A 12,065-nucleotide genomic window follows, 5' to 3' on the forward strand; every position below is an offset into this window, starting at 1 on the left:
GCCACATGCAAGAAACATGACTTTTCTTTGATGACTCCCTTTCCTTCACTGCCCACCTAATCCATCACCAAGTCCTATGCACTGGATCTCCTAAAGGGTGCTCAGAACCTTCCTCTTACTGTTTCCATGACCATAACCCTAGACCAAGCCTACACCTGCCATCTAGACTACTCCTATGTCAACCTGGCCTCCTTCTAACAAGGAATCTTTTCAAGATGCCATTCTGACCATGCTACCCGCTTTGCTGAAGCATGTCAGGTGCTTCCCATTGCACTTAGGATAATGACAAGATTTTCAACATGAGTAGTATGGCTGCACTAGGTTTGGTCCTTTTCCAATATTCCAAACTTCATCTCATAGCTCCTTCCTCCTTGCTTTACAAACAGCACTGGTCTTTTCCTCAATTTCTCCAACTAACCATGCTCCCTGTCATCACATAACCCTTGCACACTAAGTTACCTCTGTCTGAAATATTTTTTGCCTAGTTGAATTTATTCTCAGTTCAAGAGGCAGTTCCTCAAGGAAGAACTTCTAGGCATTATTAATTCTATCAATTGGTTCCATAATACTATGTATCCATATCAATTTGTATTATAATGCAGGGATCATTTTGCATTGGTTTACTGTTATTATTGCTATATTACAGTGATTAAGTCTGTAAGCTCCATCCTATTGCCAGTGTTAGCTCAGTACCTGGCACAGAATGGGCATGTAGTAAATATTTATTTGAGAAATAAAGGAAGCAAATAAAGAAGTCTGAGAGAGAGGGAGGAATTAGGGAGAGAATGAAGAAATGAACACTCACATTTATGTTTCATTTCAGAATCACTAGAAACAGGTCAGCCCAACATGACATGGAAGGAGTCTACCTGAATTCACTCATTTATTCAACAAATATGTATTATTCATGATTAAAGTAATATACTTTTTTCTGATTATGAACATAATTTGGAAACCATGGAAAAATACTCAAAATATAAAAGAGAACAATTCACAGTCCAGTGATGAACTACTGTTAAAATAATTTGCCATGTTTCTTTCCAGGTTTTTTCAATGTATATATAGTATTTATATAAGTAGGATCATTCTGTATATAGACTTGCTTCTTTCCCTTAGTGATGTATGATGAACATTTTCCTGTGTGGTTAAGAATCCCTTGAACACATGGCATTTAAATTGCTAAAATGTATTATATTGCAAGCATGTATGTGATTTAGACATCTTTCCACTCGTCAGATATTTAAGGGCTTGCCAATTTGTCACTTCTATAACTAACATATACATGCTTTGTAGGACCCAGAGACAAATAGGGTAGTGCATGGACTTTTGTAGGAAGTGGATTTGGAGAAAACAGGAGGCAGCTTTTTCCAAGTGGCTAATATTTGCTTAAGGATTGCTGGGCCTGAAGCAGGTGTCCTCAGAATGTAACGTATTGTTAGTCATGGTAAAGAGCTTTTCGTCTCTCAGGTGTGAGCCCGGGCCGAAGTGCCTGATCCCGGGGCGGGTCTGCCTCAATCGCACCTGACCGTCAAACCCTGGGGCGAGGAGCCCCTGAGGCTTTGGCTGGGACTAGGGTCCCGCCCCCGTACATATGCCGGGCGCTCAGGCCACACGCCGCCACGTGCCAGGAGCAAGTCTCCACCCCCTCCATCTTCCCGCCACGCCCCTCACAATCTGCTCTCAGAGGCTCTCGATGGCTCTACCCGCAGCTCCACCTCCAGGTGACCTCCGCAAGTCCTCCCGGTCCCCTGCAGTAGCCCCGCCCCTGGACTGCGGGCTCCGCCCCCGAAATCCGGGCCCCGGGGCTGCTCCGCCCTGTGGGGGCTCTCGCGAAGCGCGGAGGCGGGGCCCTGCGCGATGACGTGAGCGGGCGTACGCGGTGACGGCCCGCGTTCCTGTTACTCAGCGGAGGGGCCGAGGCCGGACGACGCGGCCCGGAGCACGGATCCTTGAGCAGCGCTGGGTAACGGCCACGACGACCGCCAAGACGGCGCCGGTTCCCGCCGCCGGGCTTTCCTGTCGCCATTCGTTGCGCTGCCGGGTGAGTGCGGCGAGTGCCGCAGGGCCGGGGTGGACGGCGGCCCCGCCGTGTTTATGTTATTGTGCTGCCGCCACCGCCTCTCCTCAGCCTTGACCCCCTCCCGGGAGTGGGGGCGGGAGCGCGCGGCGGGCGGGGGGCGCGCGGCCGGCGGGGGCGGCGCGGGAACAATAGCAGCCGGGGAGGCGGGGGCCGGCCAGTGGGCGTGGGGCTGCTGGACCCAGGCGCGTCCCGGCCGACCCCCGCCCCAGCTCCGCCAGTGGGTCCTCGCGCGCCCTCCTCGCGCGGAGCGCGGGTCCCGCGTCCACGTCGGGAGGGGAAAATGGAGCGGGAGGTGGGTGGCAAGTTCTGAAACACTTCGGCGAAGGTCCGGACGGAGGCCCCTAGGCGGCCCGCTCCGCCCCGGCTACCTCCTCCGGCGGCGGGCAGCCGCAGAGAGTGCTCCGGTGGCCCGGTCCCGACGCCTGCCCGGCGCCCACGGGGACAGTGTTTTGTTTCTCGGTGGTTTCTTTGTGCTGATATTCTGGGCGAACGCAGGCGGCGGCGTCGAAAGAGGCTGGGGTGGCCTTCAGCTCCGGGCTGCGAGGAAGAGCCCGGACCCGTAGCTTGGGCAGGAGGTGTCCGTCAAGCTCGGCGCGAGCTTCAGTGGTCAGCACGCATTTCTCTTGAGGGTCATTCGGTGGTGACCTTTTGACTTTTTCACCCCACCCTCCCTTCTCTTTGTCTTGGACTTGAGTTCCCAGTCCTTCTGTGGGAGCCAAATCTGTTTTAAAGTACTGTGATGAACACTTTTCATTTTAATTTCTGAAAGTTTCCCGTCATATATTTACTGTGAATTTAACATGTTGACTGCGTGGTATCAGACAATGTCCAGTGGTTACTATTTTTGCCTCTGAAATTCACTGATCTTTACAGTAGAATTCTGGTCTGTCAGTCCATTGTGTTTTGAGATAAGCATCTAGCAAGTACTTCCTTGGTAATTAGAACATCTGTTTATTTCATTCATTCATTCAGCAACTGTTCAATGTTGTACCCAGATGAGAGTTTGAGGGCAAAGAGAAATATCCTTTAATGGAAGAAGATACTTTGACTGAAATATAATAGATGTACCTTTAAATGAGACGATTGTATAAGTGATATGTGTTAAAGAAGGTATAGTTAATAGTTTGGGTCATTTTACTATCTTTTAGTAGTACATCTGGCACTTCTAGCGTAATGTTATACATGTTAGGAAGTAGAGTTAGATTTGGTCTAAATGTACAACAGCTTTTATGTATTTCCTTACAGTCACTTGTAACGTTTACTTCAGAATCCCCTGCTGTGGGTTAAGCCTAGGTCATATGCTGTCAGTTAGCATGTTTAGTGCTGTATCTGACATAAGCAAGAAATCAAAATGTGCCTTCCTTGAGGACAGACCTGTCTTGCATCTGTGTCTCTAGCACCTAGCCTGGAATATAGTAAGTGTTCAATAAAAATCAGATTGATGAAAAGCTCTTTATAATTGATAATATCTAAACTCAAGCCTTAACAAAAAACGTTTAATGTTCTCTGTAAAGTTTTGGAAGCCTCATGCAAACTGTCACTTCCAGGTGGCTAAATGATCAGTTCATATATATTATCTGTCCCGACAGTAGGGGCTTTTGAATCACTTCAGTATTAATTTTTTTTCTCTATCACTTCTAAACCATTGGCTATCCTAAAATTAAACCTTGTCTAAAATACTTTTTTAATATGTGTGTGTGTCTGTGTGTGATATGTATGCACACACAGACACAGACACACACAGAGTGATATTTCAACAGAGTCTAAAATGATTGCATTTATCCTTTTGTGAATATTACTTGAAAAGTTTCTGAATACTCCTTTTTATTTTTATTTATTTATTTATTTTTTAAGATGTTGGGGGTAGGAGTTTATTAATTTATTTATTTATTTTTGCTGTGTTGGGTCTTCGTTTCTGTGCGAGGGCTTTCTCTAGTTGTGGCCAGCGGGGGCCACTCTTCATCGTGATGCGCGGGCCTCTCACTATCGCGGCCTCTCTTGTTGCGGAGCACAGGCTCCAGACGCGCAGGCTCAGTAGTTGTGGCTCACGGGCCTAGTTGCTCCGCGGCATGTGGGATCCTCCCAGACCAGGGCGCGAACCCGTGTCCCCTGCATTAGCAGGCAGATTCTCAACCACTGCGTCAGGGAAGCCCTGATACTCCTTTTTAAGTGAATAAGTTAGAACAAAGGAAACACATTGCCTAAAAGTTTTTTTTTTTTAAGTTTTATTAGAAATGTTTAATTTTAAATTCTTCCTTATACTAATACGATTGGTGAGGCATATGTGCCTAAAACTCAAAATAATATTAATTTATCTACATTACATCTCTTTTCCACTTAATACGTTTTAGCAGTTGCTTTGGATATGGAAGAATTTGAGATGAGCTTGTTATTCTCTGATTTAGAGTACAAATAAAGAAATAAAATGGTACTTTGTTAAGATAAGGGATGAAAGTCTTGAGATACTAAACTTTACTGCTTTACCTGTGTCAGATTCCAGTAAGGGTTACTGATACAAATCCTGTCAGGCTATACATGTGTCAAACCATAGTGTTTTTTTGCTTTGTTTTATAAATTCTGTTGGTTTTAAAAAATAACGGCTTTTTCAATAAACCCCATACTTATTAGCAGTCACTCCCCATCTCACTGTACATTATCTTTAAAGGAAGAGATAGCACTGATTCTGTTAGTAAGTATATTCCAGTAATGAATTTGAAAAGAGCTCCCTTTAAGTGTCCTGGCAGAGTAGGAAACTATATCCTTCATATTCCTTTATATCCTGGAAGAAAGGCCTGTTGGAAAGAAATTAGTTTAAGAATGAGTTCTACCAAAATTAATGAAGTTATAATCTTAACTGTTTGCTCAATCCCTAATATTACGGAAATAACCTTGTGATGATACTCAATGCTCAGTGAAACAACTTGAAGTAATTTATTACGTGACTAGTCACAAACTATCCTAGTGGCAATTAAGAGCTTGTTTAATAGAAGCCCGATTCTTCATGTCTTTGTCAGTGAGTTGAGTTTTGACATATTTGAGTCATCTAGATAATTGAGATGCTTTGTTGCATGTGTATAAAATAATGTCTGATATTTAGATGCCAGCTCTGTAGAGGTCTCTGGTCAAGTCAGTGGTATGGATAGTAGTCTTTTCTGATTCATGTAGTTCAAGGAAGTCATTATAGCTACATAACTTTAGACATATGTCATTTGCCTATATCTGTGAGCTATGAAGCTTATTGTTTTAGTCATGAGTTCTTTACATGAACATCTACAGCTCTGTCTTCTTGCTCTAATGCAGATTAACTTGAGTTTTGATTTCAGAAATGAGTTCTGAGTCAATAAACTTTACTACCTAAAAGGTGACAGGAGTATTAAAATAAGCTATCCTATCAATCAGGGCAGTAGGTGGAAATAGACCAGTCCAGGAATCAGACCTAGGTTCACGTCTCAGTTCTGTCATCTGGACTTTGTCATCAGCAAGCTCTAGAGTTGTGGACAAGTGGCTAGAACTGTAACCTGAGGCTGTTGGAACTCTTTTTTTTTTTTTTTTTTTTTTTTTAAATAGAAAGGTTGTTCCTCAGATAGGTGGTTCTTCAGAAAATATATGGGGACAAAAAGAGTCCTTCTTGGATGATAGCAGAATGCGATGTCAAGAATAGCAATGAGGGGGCTTCCCTGGTGGCGCAGTGGTTGAGAGTCCGCCTGCCGATGCAGGGGACACGGGTTCATGTCCCGGTCCGGGAAGATCCCACATGCCGCGGAGCGGCTGGGCCCATGAGCCATGGCTGCTGAGCCTGCACGTCCGGAGCCTGTGCTCCGCAACGGGAGAGGCCACGACACTGAGAGTCCCGTGTACCGCAAAAAAAAAAAAAAAAAAAGAATAGCAATGAAAGTTAGACTTTTGTAATCTACAGAAACAGAAAAAAATTATTGAATCAAATATTTTCTGTAATATCTATTCTTAAAAATCAAAAGCTTTTACTCATTCCACAGCACCATGCTTACTAATGAGACTTCGTGCTTTCAGATACTTAGTGGAAAATGTGAAAGTGAAGAGTTTATTAGCTTTAAGCTTATGGTCAGGGATAAACTTAAGGCATATCTAAACAGTGAATTTATGTTCTTTTAAAAGATTATGAGAGGGCTTCCCACAAACGAGCACAAGCCTACCCCAAGTCTCTGGGCAGGCCAAATTTTATTGAAATCCAGCTTTTAAAATTATATGTGGGTGTGTATGTGTATAAGGCCTTTTAGAGAACGTATTAACTGCCATTCTTTTTCAGGGTGGTGGGTTGTATGACAAATATAGCAAATATAGTGTAAATATATGCCTACGTCTCCTGTTACCCTTTGTAAATGCATCAGGTTTGGTTAAAATCTGCCAATTCTTTAGAAAGTTAAGGTGCCCAAACTTAATAGTGGCTGCTAGCGTGGATGTTATAGAGTCAGCGCTGAGTTACAATCCATGCTCCAAAGCTAATTAACTGTATGGCGTAGGCCAGTTCAGGTTTTGTAACATCTTTCGGCCTGTTTTATTATCTGTCAAATGAAAATAATAATAGCACATAGTCTCATAGGGCTATGAGGATTAAATTAGGTACTGCAACTACAGTACCTGGAACACTAGATTTAAGTATTAAGGAAATTTTAGCTATTGTTATCCCTAATTATTTTTAACTTGGAACAAATGCAAAATGCCAAGTAAATTTAAAACCAATTTGATGTACAGTATACATTCAGATTCTCCAGAATATACCAGTTTTTTTCCCCCTCTGCATCTCTGGGGGTTTATTTAAAATTTGATCGTGTCATCTAATCTGAATTGACTGAAATGATTTAACATTTGGATCAGTAATCCTCTCTGCCTTAAAATTTGGAAATGTTCCCAAAGCAATATTAAAGGGGAAATTTGCCACATTCTCTAACACAAAGTTTTGCCACGTTTACTTTCCCACTGCAGAAAATTGCCTAAGCTTTCGTAGGTTTATTTTGACAGATCTCTAAAGGAATGGGAATCCAGGAGCTGTGAATAGTTTATCCAATGTACCCACATTTGAAGAAAATGGAATACTGTTCATCTTTTAAATTTAATCTTACTGAAATCTTTAACTCTGGGTGAAAATTGCAAATTTGTGGAGACTGGGTAACCACAACAGTTCATTAAACATTTTCCAGAGGTTATTAAGTAGCATCTGGAAATATTATCTTTCTTTTCTGTGTTTTTCTAAGTTTTCTGGGTAGTATTTCTGTGGTTATATTGATACATCAAATTTCTTGCTCCTTCTTGCAGACAGCAACTATGAGATGATTCTGGGTTTGCACAGGCAGCATTTATTGAGAAGCCACTCTATACCAAACCAGGTATTAAGTGATGTAGGGGCCACAGGAAGTCGAAGTCAGTCTCTACGTTCAATGAGTATAACTTGACGGGAGACAAGAACAAACATAAGTGCATTTATGTCCTAATACAAGAAACAAAGTATTGTTAGGCATTTCATTGGGAATTTCTTTAGGCATCAGACCTGAGAGCTGGATGTTGGGGCATTTGGGGACTTCTGAACCATACATCTATCTAGCCCTGCCTTTTAAAATATACTGACTAGATAAACCACAAAAAGCGAAATGTCTTCTCTCTTGATTTCTGGTTAAAGTTGAGAGTGTGGTACAGATTAGTCAAAATCTAAATCGGAAGAAAAGGCAAACGTTATAGTCACCTCATCCATTTTGGAACACAACAGGACATCAAAATAAGTAAATGAAAAGTATGAAGATAGGGAGTAGAAGAGATGCCAGTCAAATGTTAACTGGAGTCCTCCAACTCAACTGTATTGAAGCTCTGAAGACTGAAGGTTAGATTTATGGTAGGAGTACTTTCTTAAGCCTTTCTCTGATATTGAGAAGTGTGGGCTTCACTGCTTCCTGTTGCTGGGAGTCCTGAGCCCCGTCATATTTCTGGGGACACTAGAAGAGAAAAACAGTCAAGCACACCTGCCTTGCTTGGCATGAGGCATCAAAAACATCAGGAGATTGCTATTTCCTAAAAGCTATTAATGAGAATGGAAACCCACCATTCCCTGCTTTGCTCCTGAGAGGGTGATTCCCTCTCAAATGCCATTTGGGTCAACCAAGAGTGAGATAAAGGAAAGCCAGTACTGTATAGATCTCCCTGTGACTTAAGGGTCACTTTTCAGTCAAAACCAAAACCAAAGCATCTGGCTTTGTCTGTTACTGTTGAGAATTTAGAAGTCTTCGTGATTTTAGTTTATTTACATTTTACTTATCTTTTGACTAAGTAGTATAATCACTTTGATTCAGAATTCCAAAGATTTAAGTAGATATACAGTAAAAAGTTTCCTTTCCACCATGTGCAGCCCAGCCACCCCATTCCCTTGCATCAAAACAAGGTTAGGTTTCCTGTGAATCCTTCCAAAGATTGTTTATGTGTGTGCAGATAAATATACAGGTATATAATTCTTTTCCAAAACCTTTGGTCCAGATGTATTTCAGAATTAAGGTTTGGGGGTTTTTTGCGGGGGGGCGGTGAGGGAGGACTGTGAAAAGGTAATATAGTGCGTCTGCTATATTATCCAAAATCCCTAGTAGGAGGTAGTGTAGCATCCCATAATCAAACACATTAATATTTCTGAATTGAAAGCATAAATAGTACAGTAAGGATAAATAAAAATTATAGTCTTATGGAATTTTTGGTCAGGCTTGACACCAAATAGGTTTGTACTAAACTTATAAGAAGCTTGTATTTCTCAGAGCTTTATGGATTTCAGAATTGCCAGTGAGGGATTATGTATCTTACATATATATGTCCTCTGCCTCCCCCATTTTTTATGTAAGATGCATACCATGCACATACCCTTCACCTTTTGTATTTAACTTGTCTAGCTTATAGGTGATTTCATATTAGTCCTATCAGTACATAAACATCATGCTTATCCTTTTTTTTTTTTTAACACCTTCATGGTATACCATTTTTCTTAGCTTGGGCTGCTATAACAAAATACCATAGACTGGGTGGTTTAAAGAACTGACATTTATTTCTCACAGTTGTAGAGGCTGGGAAGTTCAAGATCAAGGTGCCAAGAGATTTGGTTCCTGGTGAGGACTCTTCCTGGCTTTCAGATGTTGCCTTCTCACTGTGTCCTCACATGAAGAGGAGAGCTCTACTCTCTCTTCCTCGTTATACAACACTAATCCCATTATGGGGGCCCCATCCTCATGACCTGATTGACCTTGTCAACCTGATTACCTAGGTTATTACCTAGGGGTTAGGGCTTCAACGTAAGAATTTGGGGAAGATTCAGAAATTCGGTCAGTAACACCATCATACAGGCCATACAGGTCATCATACATCATACAGGTCATCGTACATCATACAGGTTACAGGTGTAACATATATTTAAGTAGTCCATTTTTGAGGTACATTTAGGTTGTTTTCAGTCTTTTGCTATCAAAAGCCATGGTGCTGTGGATTACCTTGTGCATACATAATTTCACATTTGTATAGACGTGTGGGATATACCTCCAGAAGTGCTAGGTCAGAGTGTATGTGCATTTATAATTTCGATAGATATTACCGAAGGGCCATCTGTAGAGGTTGTTTCACTTCTACACATTCCACCAGCCCTGTGTGAGGATGCCTGCTTCTTTCCTCATTGCCAGTATGAGTGAGATTAAACATCTTTTGTCTTTTAAGGACTATTGGTATTTTTATTGTGAACTATCTATATCCTTGCCTATTTTTTAATTTCTTTGTTACTCATTCTCTTAGATTTGTAGGATTCTTTTTTTTTTAATTTTATTTATTTTTGGCTGCGTTGGATCTTTGTTGCTGCACGCGGGCTTTCTCTAGTTGAGGCGAGCGAGGGCTACTCTTCGTTGCGGTGCACGGCCTTCTCATTGCAGTGGCTTCCCTTGTTGCGGAGCACAGGCTCTAGGCATGTGGGCTTCAGTAGTTGTGGCTTGAGGGCTCTAGAGCGCAGGCTTAGTAGTTGTGGCACACAGGCTTAGTTGCTCCGCTGCATGTGGGATCTTCCCAGACCAGGGCTCGAACCTGTGTCCCCTGAATTGGCAGGCGGATTCTTAACCACTGTGCCACCAGGGAAGCCCTGTAGGATTTATTCTTATAGGGAAATAGCTCTGTGCTATTTTTTGGAAATACTTTTTCCCATTTATCATTTGCCTTTTAAATTTGCTTATGATGGTTTTGTCACGCTGTTGTTGTGTTTTTTTTCTTAGTAGTTAAGCTTACCAGTCTTTACTGACTTCTAAATTATATGCCATGGTTAGCAAGTCTTTCCCTAATTCCAGATTATATGAAAATTTGCAAATGTTATTTCTCTAATACGTCTATGAAGTGGAACAGAGAAGTGGGTTGGTAGGTAAGAAAAATATGCGGTCCAGTTAGTAAAAAGGAGAATATGCAGGAAAGGAGATGGAGAGCACAAATAGAGAGGTTGGCCTTTGTTAGAGAGAGGTCTTCCATCAGATAGGAGGGAATGCAAAAAAGCTGTGTGTTCTTCCAAGGGAATTTGGTGGCTGGAAGATGAAGGCTTGTCCTCTTGGCTTTCATCTTCTCTCATGTTTTCTGTTTTCTCACTGAGATTGGTATGGCCAGAGGGGGATGGGAGTCTTTGAATTAGTTTGCTAAGAAGTATTGATTATTCATTTAATGGTTAGAAGTCTTGAATTTAAAGTGATATCAGTCAGCCTGGTTTTGAGATTACCACCCCCAGCATTATTTATGTGGTTAAATACAAGCACAGGTAAGGCAGATGGTTCAATTCCTCTGGAGTGAGGTTTTGCCAGGTGTCACAGTTCTCCCGAGAAACAGAATCAGTAGGAGATATAATTGTATGTATGTGTATATGAAGAAATTTCAAGGCATTTGCTTACACAATTATGGGGGCTGACAAGTCAGAAATCTGTAGGGCAGGCTGGCAAGAATCTCTTGGACAGGAGCTGATGCTGCAGTCTTGAAGCAAAATTTTTTCTTCCTTAGGAAAACCTCAGTTGTGCTCTTAAGGCCTTTCAGCTAGTGGATGAGGTGCACCAACATTATTGAGGATAATCAACTTAAAGTCAACTGTGGACTTTAACCACATCTACAGTACCTTCACAGCAACACTTAGATTAGTGTTTGATTGACTAACAGGACTGTAGCCCAGCCAAGTTGACACATAAAACTAGGTCAGTATGAAAGTGTGGAATTCTGCCATTTGCATCAGCGTGGATGGTCCTAGAGAATATTGTGCTAGTGAAATAAGTCAAACAGAGGAAGTCAAATACTGTATGATATATCACTTATATGTAGAATCTAAAAAGTAAAACAAATGAATGTCTATAGCGAAACAGAAACAGACTCACAGATATAGAAAACAAATTAGTGGTTACCAGTAAGGGGAAGGAAGGGAGGAAGGGCATGATAGGGGTATGGGATTTAAGAGATAAAAACTACTATGTGTAAAATAGGTAAGCAACAAGGATATATTGTATAGCACAGGGAATTATATCCATTGTCTTGTAATAACCTTTAATGGAGTATGATCTGTAAAAATTCTGAGTCACTATGCTGTACACCTGAAACTAATATTATATTGTAAATTAACTATACTTCAATATAACATTTTTTTAATTAAGAACATTTTTTTTAAATGAAAAGGAAGAGGGAAATGAGGGCTTTTAGAGGGAGTGCTTATAGAGGAGTGGTGATGAATCACGACATCTAACATGGACAAGAAAGGAGGTGAAGTCAGGATGCATAGTAAGGAAGTGGTAGCATCAGTGTATTGGAAATTTCAATTAGAATTGTTGCGGGTAGTGGTCAGATGAAGTAAGAGAACTAGAAGGATTGAATGTGGTGGTCAGAGTGGGATGCTTGAAATAGAGATTTGACAGATATGATAGTTTCTGGCAATGATAATGTCCAGGGTAGCCTTGGGACGGGCTGCTGAGGTGGAATAGAGGGAAAA

The 12,065-nt window shown here is 41.6% G+C and overlaps 1 protein-coding gene across 4 annotated transcripts in view; it reads left to right on the forward strand.

Annotated features, from left to right (window-relative positions):
- The first annotated feature begins 1,896 nt into the window (after positions 1-1,896).
- The window catches only part of MAPK8 (mitogen-activated protein kinase 8), a 109,940-nt gene continuing 99,771 nt past the window's right edge, over positions 1,897-12,065 (forward strand). For all 4 annotated transcript variants that reach the window (XM_082603898.1, XM_082603897.1, XM_082603900.1 and 1 more), the window contains exon 1: positions 1,897-2,041. The gene's annotated coding sequence lies outside the window, so the exon portion shown is untranslated. The remainder of the gene's footprint in view (positions 2,042-12,065) is intronic.

This window comes from Mesoplodon mirus, assembly GCF_964341445.2.
Source record: "Mesoplodon mirus genome assembly, chromosome: 2".
Lineage (NCBI taxonomy): Eukaryota > Metazoa > Chordata > Mammalia > Artiodactyla > Ziphiidae > Mesoplodon > Mesoplodon mirus.